The sequence below is a fragment of the Lygodium microphyllum genome, unplaced genomic scaffold (genome assembly GCF_053477565.2).
Source record: "Lygodium microphyllum isolate KBCC unplaced genomic scaffold, Lygodium_microphyllum_v1.1.10 scaffold_138, whole genome shotgun sequence".
In the NCBI taxonomy this organism is placed as follows: domain Eukaryota; kingdom Viridiplantae; phylum Streptophyta; class Polypodiopsida; order Schizaeales; family Lygodiaceae; genus Lygodium; species Lygodium microphyllum.
In genome coordinates, this window is record NW_028229621.1 from 112,412 (window position 1) to 120,000 (window position 7,589).

Here is a 7,589-nt window from a genome sequence, read left to right on the forward strand (position 1 = left end):
CATTAATATAGCTTATGGTCAGCACTGTGCTGACTCCAGTCTTCACACCCCTAGGCCGTCCAAAGGACTCGTGAAGTCAGATCTATTGTTTACTCACTATGGAACTTGAGGCTAACGAGTTATAACGTGTTCTTCGCGCAACAAATCCACTTTAAAGTTCACTTATTTGCTTGGCTAGTTTCCGGAACGTATACGAAATCCCATGGGGACCTAGTACTTCGATAGCACCCCTGTCTAATGCTTTAAATGAGATTTCGTATCCAAAACACAAAAACGATCCTACAATGAAATCATTAAATATTTTATCAAAAAACCGGCGTCTGTTTAAAAAGCGATAAAGTCCATTACCAAAAGTACTAATTCTAACAAAAAAGGGAAATGTATTCACAGGAATATTTACATGATATGCCATAAAAGCCCCTAAAGCACTGAACAGAATAGGGATTAGTTTGATAGTGGTTAAAGTGGCAAACTCAGATTCGGCAAGAATCTCATTTCGGGGCAGTATTAAAGGGGAATTAGCCCAAAAATCAGGTAGGGGTCAAAACGTAAACCCATGCCAAGCTTACCGAAGTGCCCTTCGAACCGTGTCAAATAGTCGTCAACTATTGCGCAGCTCACGCACCCTGCTTGCTCCATGAAAATCCTCTGCTTTTGAAACTTAGACGCAATTGTATCATTAAAACCTCGCTTCCCTTCCGAATGTCCATATAGCATTTCATACGCAATGAGGCCTGCTCTTGGTCCGGATCCCTGAAATCTAATAACGTCCTAAAGGCTCACTTATGAAGCTAATAACTACTGCGCACAGAAGCTATTGTTAATAGGTCTTTAGCCTCTTATGCAAAGCGTAGCCAAGTAAGACATGAAGATTTCAAAAGGCTATATTAAGATATCTTGCAATATTTTCTAGGATTAGCTGCTTAATTAGCCTTTATTATTATTTTGGTGCAGTGTTCAGTTTTTGACGGCTAGCCATTTGGCTCTTTTCGTTGAAAAGAGACCCCATGTCGACACCCAATTAAGACTGGCTTCTCTAGCCGACATTAGCCTATGGCCGCTATGAGACACATAGGCTATTTATTGCTAAGAGCAGACGCCGTTTGATCAGAAAAGAAGGGGCTCTTAAATGGAAAAGAAGCAAAGCGTCATACTTTCTTTTTTATCCGCTTTTTGCTTGCAATGAAGTAAAGAAGCGCTTGCTTGCTGTGTTCTGCACTTTTTTTAGCTTATCAGGCCTTTAAGCTTTTGCCCCATCTTCGCACTTCGCTGGCTTATTTGCGGAGCGAAGTGTTTTTGGCCGTTGTCTTATTAGTTTTTTTTGGGTTTCAGTTTCAAATTAAATAGCATATAAAATTCATTTTTGTTTCCAATGCCAATCGAAGCTTATGACCCCATTCTTAGCCTTATAGCCTTCAACTTAAGGCCTAAATATTATTAATGAACCTGTGCACTCATGATCTGAAACATAAAAAGCATCACTGCCCTTATTAGCTTGTGCATTAAGTTTGGGAGCATCCTGATAACCATTTCTTATGGCAATCTGTTTTGACTCCTTTAGCAGTCAATAAGGCAGTGATTCTTTTTTTCTGTTCAAATATATACCGTAAAATAGGCCAACATTACGTGCATTTATAACTTGTGATAAAGACGCTGCAATTCTGTTATCACAGTTTGTTATCGATCTGAACCCGCTATAGGCTATTAGCCATATTTCTATAAGAGGCCTTAAGGTATTTTTTCATGATTTTTGCTAACGACGACATACTTTAATCTGGTTATATTTTTAGTCCTGGCTACTTTATATTGGCTTTTTCTCTGCTTTATTGAAACTGGACATATCATCAAAGGTTTCTTATGAGACCTGATACCGTCTCGCAGATGTATAGATCCCTTTCCCGTTAGTCAGCGTTTTGTAAGATGAATACGAGGTAACAGGTACTATGGATCCTCCGACTCCCAATCATTGGGTTGCCCTCCCCTATTAAGTCTCGCCGTTGTCACCTATAGATCATAATGTTTTACAATAGCTACCCTTGAGGTCTCCCTTCGCTAGACGGATAATCTGTCCCTATGCTAAGGCGAAGTCGGGGTCACTTTATGCCTGGCCTGTCCTCTAGGCAGCAGAGTAAGGCAAAGGATATGAAAATGTACGTTTGCACGCTTCCTTGGTATTTTCCTTTAATTAATTGCGGGGGTTGGTAGTTTGGTATGGAAAATAGATATATTTTGTCCCATCTTGTTTCACATTAAGAAGCTTGCAAGGCTTGTCAGGGCAGGCTCTTATCCTTAAATAGGGCTAGCAAATATCCTTTGAGCCTCGCTTTTGTGACATGCTAGGTTTCTCGTCTTTGTTTCCAAGTAATCAAGTAAGTCTTATGCCTCGCATGTGAATTGCGGTTTCACAATCAGTATTCCTATAGGTGAGCCTATGGCCGCCCTACCTAAACCAATCATCATATCGCTTCCTGAGCCGCCCCATTGCTGCCGGAAAGGCTCGGCTTCAAAACCGTACATGCAGCTTACGCCTCATACGGCTTCTCTTAGATTAAATAAATTTTATATCTATATAAGCTAAAATATCAAAAATTGCGTGTATTTAGCATAGCCGTGCTTATATAGGAGTTAAAGTTGATATCTTCTTTTTATTTCTAAACAATTTCAAATAAATGTATTAAAAGGTATATATATAGTGAAATATAGATCCGGATTGTTTAAAGAATTCCTATCCGAAATAAGGCTAAGCCAGCTGCCTTTGCTTATAAAGTCTTTTTTTCTTTGCTTGTAGTTCTATTGATCTGAAAAAAAAATAAGCTCTATGCTTGGTAAAGCTCCTGTTCCATCTTTAGCTAGCCATTTGACAAGTTAACTGGGTTAGACGCTCATGCAAGCCGGGTTATTGTTTAGAAATTATGGAATTTCCACCGTGCCTTTCTGATTTGGCACTTAAGGAAATACTTGCTGAGCCTGATCCTTTCAAATGCAACCTTACATTGAATGCTGTCAGTAAATTTATGTCCGGAGCTCCCATATGGCAAAGTTTATGGTCTAGTCTTTGAAACGTGCTGTCACATTAGAAGTGTTTGCTTATTATTTTATTAGCTGTCGCTTAATAAATTAAGTTTTTTCCATTCCATTAAATTTTCTTCAAAAATAACAACGCAAAGTAACCTTCTTGTTTGCTTGCTTGAGGTCCATCCGGACACGATGGACCATATATGAAAATCTTAGCCAACTTTGTATTTCCTTAGGAGTCCAATTCCGTAATCCGACCAGATTTTGGCATTTTTATTGAGTAAGGATGCCTAGATCTGTTCTGTGACCCTCTTGATCTATGAAGTACAACGTGGTGGTTGCTAAATCTTATTTGTGTCAAAACTGTCTGTTTGAAATCGACTTGCTTACAGTGACTACTTTCTTAAGCTGTCTCCACTCTGTCGGCCAGCAGCTATGAAGGGATTACATTATAGATGAAGTGCCTATTTCATTGGTTTCCATCAAAGATTCCATTTCTTGGCCATAATATCGTCTATTCTAATTAAACTTAAAAACTACCGCAAAATAAGTAGGCGGATAAAAACAAAATCCGCTAAAATACGACAACGTGCCTTATACTAGAGCGAGAAAATGAGTTGTGGAGGCAAAATCGATGGAAAATAATCAAAATTAGTTCCGTTTGACATGGCCTGAGCCTATAAGTTGTCCTTTTTGCCAACTGAAATTTACTTTGTAAACTTTACAATGGGCAAAGAAACCTTTTCCTATTACCTAAATAACTTTCCTCATATATAGTATGTAACCGGGAACTCTTTATTGCCCAATCAGACCTTTGCCTGAGCAATTCTGTGCATAAAATTCAACTGTCCAGTGGTTAGCGATATGAATGAAGATCGAAGAAGCCAAGCAAAATGATTGCTTCGTCTGCCTTGCTATCCATACCGGCACAAATGGATGTTATAGCTTTGCCATTTGAATGTGGGATTTAAGGTATTTTTTCTTTCGTCACCGAGCGTGACTTGTTCTGATACAGTCTTACCTTTCTATTTTATATGAATCGTCTAGATTAAAGGGTATGCTAGGGGCGTCAATTTTTCATCAAAGTTTACAATCATGTTGCTCGGTCATAAGCCAGAGAATGAAAATATCGTTTAGATATTCTCCGTGCAAAACTTACTTATTCTCTATGCCTCCCTTCATTAATCACTAAAATCCTAAGTCTCCAGGTAAGCATATTATATCAGGGCTCTGCTTATTGAAAAATCCTGCTTCCATAGGGCTTATAGCTTGGCAGCCTACCGTAAAGGAACCCTATTAGGATATTCCAGTTCCGAGTATATTGGATAATTTTAGTGGCCCGTAGGCGCAGAATGTGCTTTATGGGGTGGTCATCTGGACATCGTCTTTTTATGCAGTGGCCATTTTTTTGTCCATGGCCTATTGGATGTTTGATGCAAGGCCAATAATTGATTGACACGGCTTGTACCCCTTTAACCTGCTCTTCGCTCACCGGGCCTGTCCCTCAGTGTGGTTAATACTGGATACTTTTGGGCAGCAAAGCTTACATCTGTTCACTTATGAAGGTTCACCAGGGCCTCTTTTCCTCCCCCTTTTTCGCTTGTCTGTAACTCAGAAACTGCCAGACCTCCTACAAAGGGAAAAGAGTCAATTGAACATCTCAGCCATTGGCGGGAATTTCACCCGCATCCAATCTTCAGTCATTGTTCACTTTACTCAGATCATGTTGAATGAGCAATAGCCGCTTTGTCACAAAATTGACTTATAAGCTAACAGTTCGCACCTTGGCCAAGTATCCTACGAAAATACTTCCAAAAGCAAGAAAAATTAAAGGGATGGCCATAAAAATAGGTGCGTCATGGCATCGTAAGATGTTTCGCTTAAATGAATTGGTCGGTGCTAAAAATGTCAAAAAAAAGAGACGAGAAGAATAATGAGGAGTAAAGAAAACAGAAACACTTCCTAACCAAAAGGCAAAATTGCCACTAATGGTATAATCGCGAAGGATGGGCTCTTTCGAGCTTCCCCCCCTCAAAGAACCGCACATGCAAGTTCCCTCGCATACGGCTCAAGTGGCGAATGTGCTTGGGCGATGAAAGGAAGATTCTCTATTCGTTTTCGTCCTGACTCCTTCGAGAGGATCGTGGTTTCAATTACTTCTATTTTTGTGTAGTTGATATAATCGGCCCGTTTCGCTACCTAAGATTCGAGTCAGCACACTGGCTAGTCAGCAAATTATCGCCTATCCCACCTGAAGGCAAGCCGATAGCTTTTCGTATCGTCTTCCGCCCATTGAACGCTATCTAATCTCACGACCAAACCTCCCGCTTGCCTGAGGAGAGCCCATTGGGGTTGCCTTGTTGACACGTTAGCTTTGTAAAGAATCCTGTGCTATACTCCAATGATCCTTTGCAGGGCACGCAACCAAACTTTATATCCTAAATCACATCCCTACAGAGGCCTACCTTGTTAAAGCTCGTAGACTTGAGGCCACTTTATAAAAGCGTCATCGCACAGTTCACTATGGTTGATCCGTCTTGCTAATCCGTTAGGATCCCATGCGATATCATATACTTATCGCATCGTTTTCCGCGCTTCATACTCTCCTTACAGAAAAGCATAGTGTAATAGCAGTCTATTGTTAAAGACGATATAGCTAGTCCCTTTTAAGTCAAATAAAGAAAGACTATACATGTCCATCAAGTCGCACTTTTTTGGTGTAGGCAGGCTCTAAAATTGCATCTTTAGAATAAAATCCAGTTAAAAAAAGGAATCCAATCAAAAATAAACTCCCTATAAGCATCATAGCATACGTAAAAGGTAATAAAATGGCAAGCCCTCCCATCCTACGCATATCTTACTCATCTGACATGGCATGAATGACTGAACCTGCGCTCAGGAAAAGTAATGCTTTAAAAAAAGCGTAATTCATCAAATGAGATACGCTAACTGAATAATTAAAAATGCCGCAGGCAAAGATCATATAGCCCAATTGACTACAAGTTGAATAAGCTACGACCCTCTTTAAATCGTTTTGCAATATTCCAGTGATTGCCGCAAAAAATAACGTCATAGCCCCCATAAAAGTAATAACGATCGAAGCCTCAGGTAGATATTCAAATAAAAAAAAACACCTCGCCATCATAAAAACGCCAGCTGTTACCATAGTAGCTGCATGAATTAAAGCGGATACTGGAGTAGGACCCTCCATTGCGTCAGGTAACCAAGTATGTAATCCCATTTAAGCAGATTTTCCAATAGCGCCGATAAAAAATAGGATACAAATCACGGTTATAGCATGAAATCTCATATTACAGACAATAAAATAGTGATTAAGTTCAGAAAAAACACTAGCACAAGCAAAAATAGTACAAAAATCTACAATTTAAAACAAAGTAAAACAACCGATAATGCCAAGAGCTAATCCAAAATCACCTACTCGATTAACAAGCATAGCTTTGATAGCTGCTTTATTAGCTTAGAGTCATGTGAACCAAAAATTAATCAATGAGTGTAAAGCAAGGCCTACTCCCTCCCATCCTAAAAACAATTAAATAAAATTGTCTCCGGTAACCAACATTAACATAAAAAAGGTAAAAATAAATAAATAACACATGAATCAAGGGCTATACGGGTCCTCAAACATATATGAAATGGAATAGACATGAACCAAGCTACTAACAAATGTCACTACAACTAACATAACTACAGTTAGATTGTCAAACACCGAGTCAAAAGTTACCTCATTGGGCCTTTTCCATCGTAAATTTCATTTATTGCCCATATCACAATGTGACCATTTACCCAAATGACATAATCAAGTGCTCTCCAAACCGTATGAGATAGTCGCCTATCATACGGCTCACCAACTTAAGATTACGGATAATAAAAAAGGTAACTATCGTATGTCTAAACAAAAAAATCTTAACCACCAAAATGCTAGCCCGGAAACACTTAAGTATACGGCATCTGCCATTAAGCCCCTTCTCTCTCACCGGTCCAAGCCGCCTGAAAGACAACTAAAAGCGCAAACAAGAGTCTACGCTTTACTCAATATCCCTCCTTTCTAGCTCACAGCCATCTTAAACTTTCTTTTATGCTTCCTTTATAAACCAAGCAAATGGAACATAACTTAACGCTTTTCTACTGTAAACCAAATAAGGTTAACGTTTTGCCAGACCTTTTGCGCATAAAGCTTATCTATTCGTGCAATGCAGTGCAGCGGATAGTCATTAAATATAAGCCCCTTAAAGCTCCGGCCCTTACCCCAACCAATTTGCCTTGGAAATAAGGCAAGTGCCCGGCCTTTCAAAACCCCAAAAGAAAATAAATGATACGTTCATTGACCCTTTTTCTTTTAATAGAGCATCCCTTTCTGGACAGGGGTCTATAAGGGAAACCAGTAGCTCTCTTTATTTTGTCCCCATCTCTATCAAAAAAAAAAAGCCTGACAAAACAACCCATTGCATGAATGCGGGCTCTTCTCCAAACAATCAAATGTCCTCTGCTTACCTGCAAGTGGTGGACCCAAAACTAGCTGCCAAGCCAGACAAAGTACTGTTAATACGCTTATT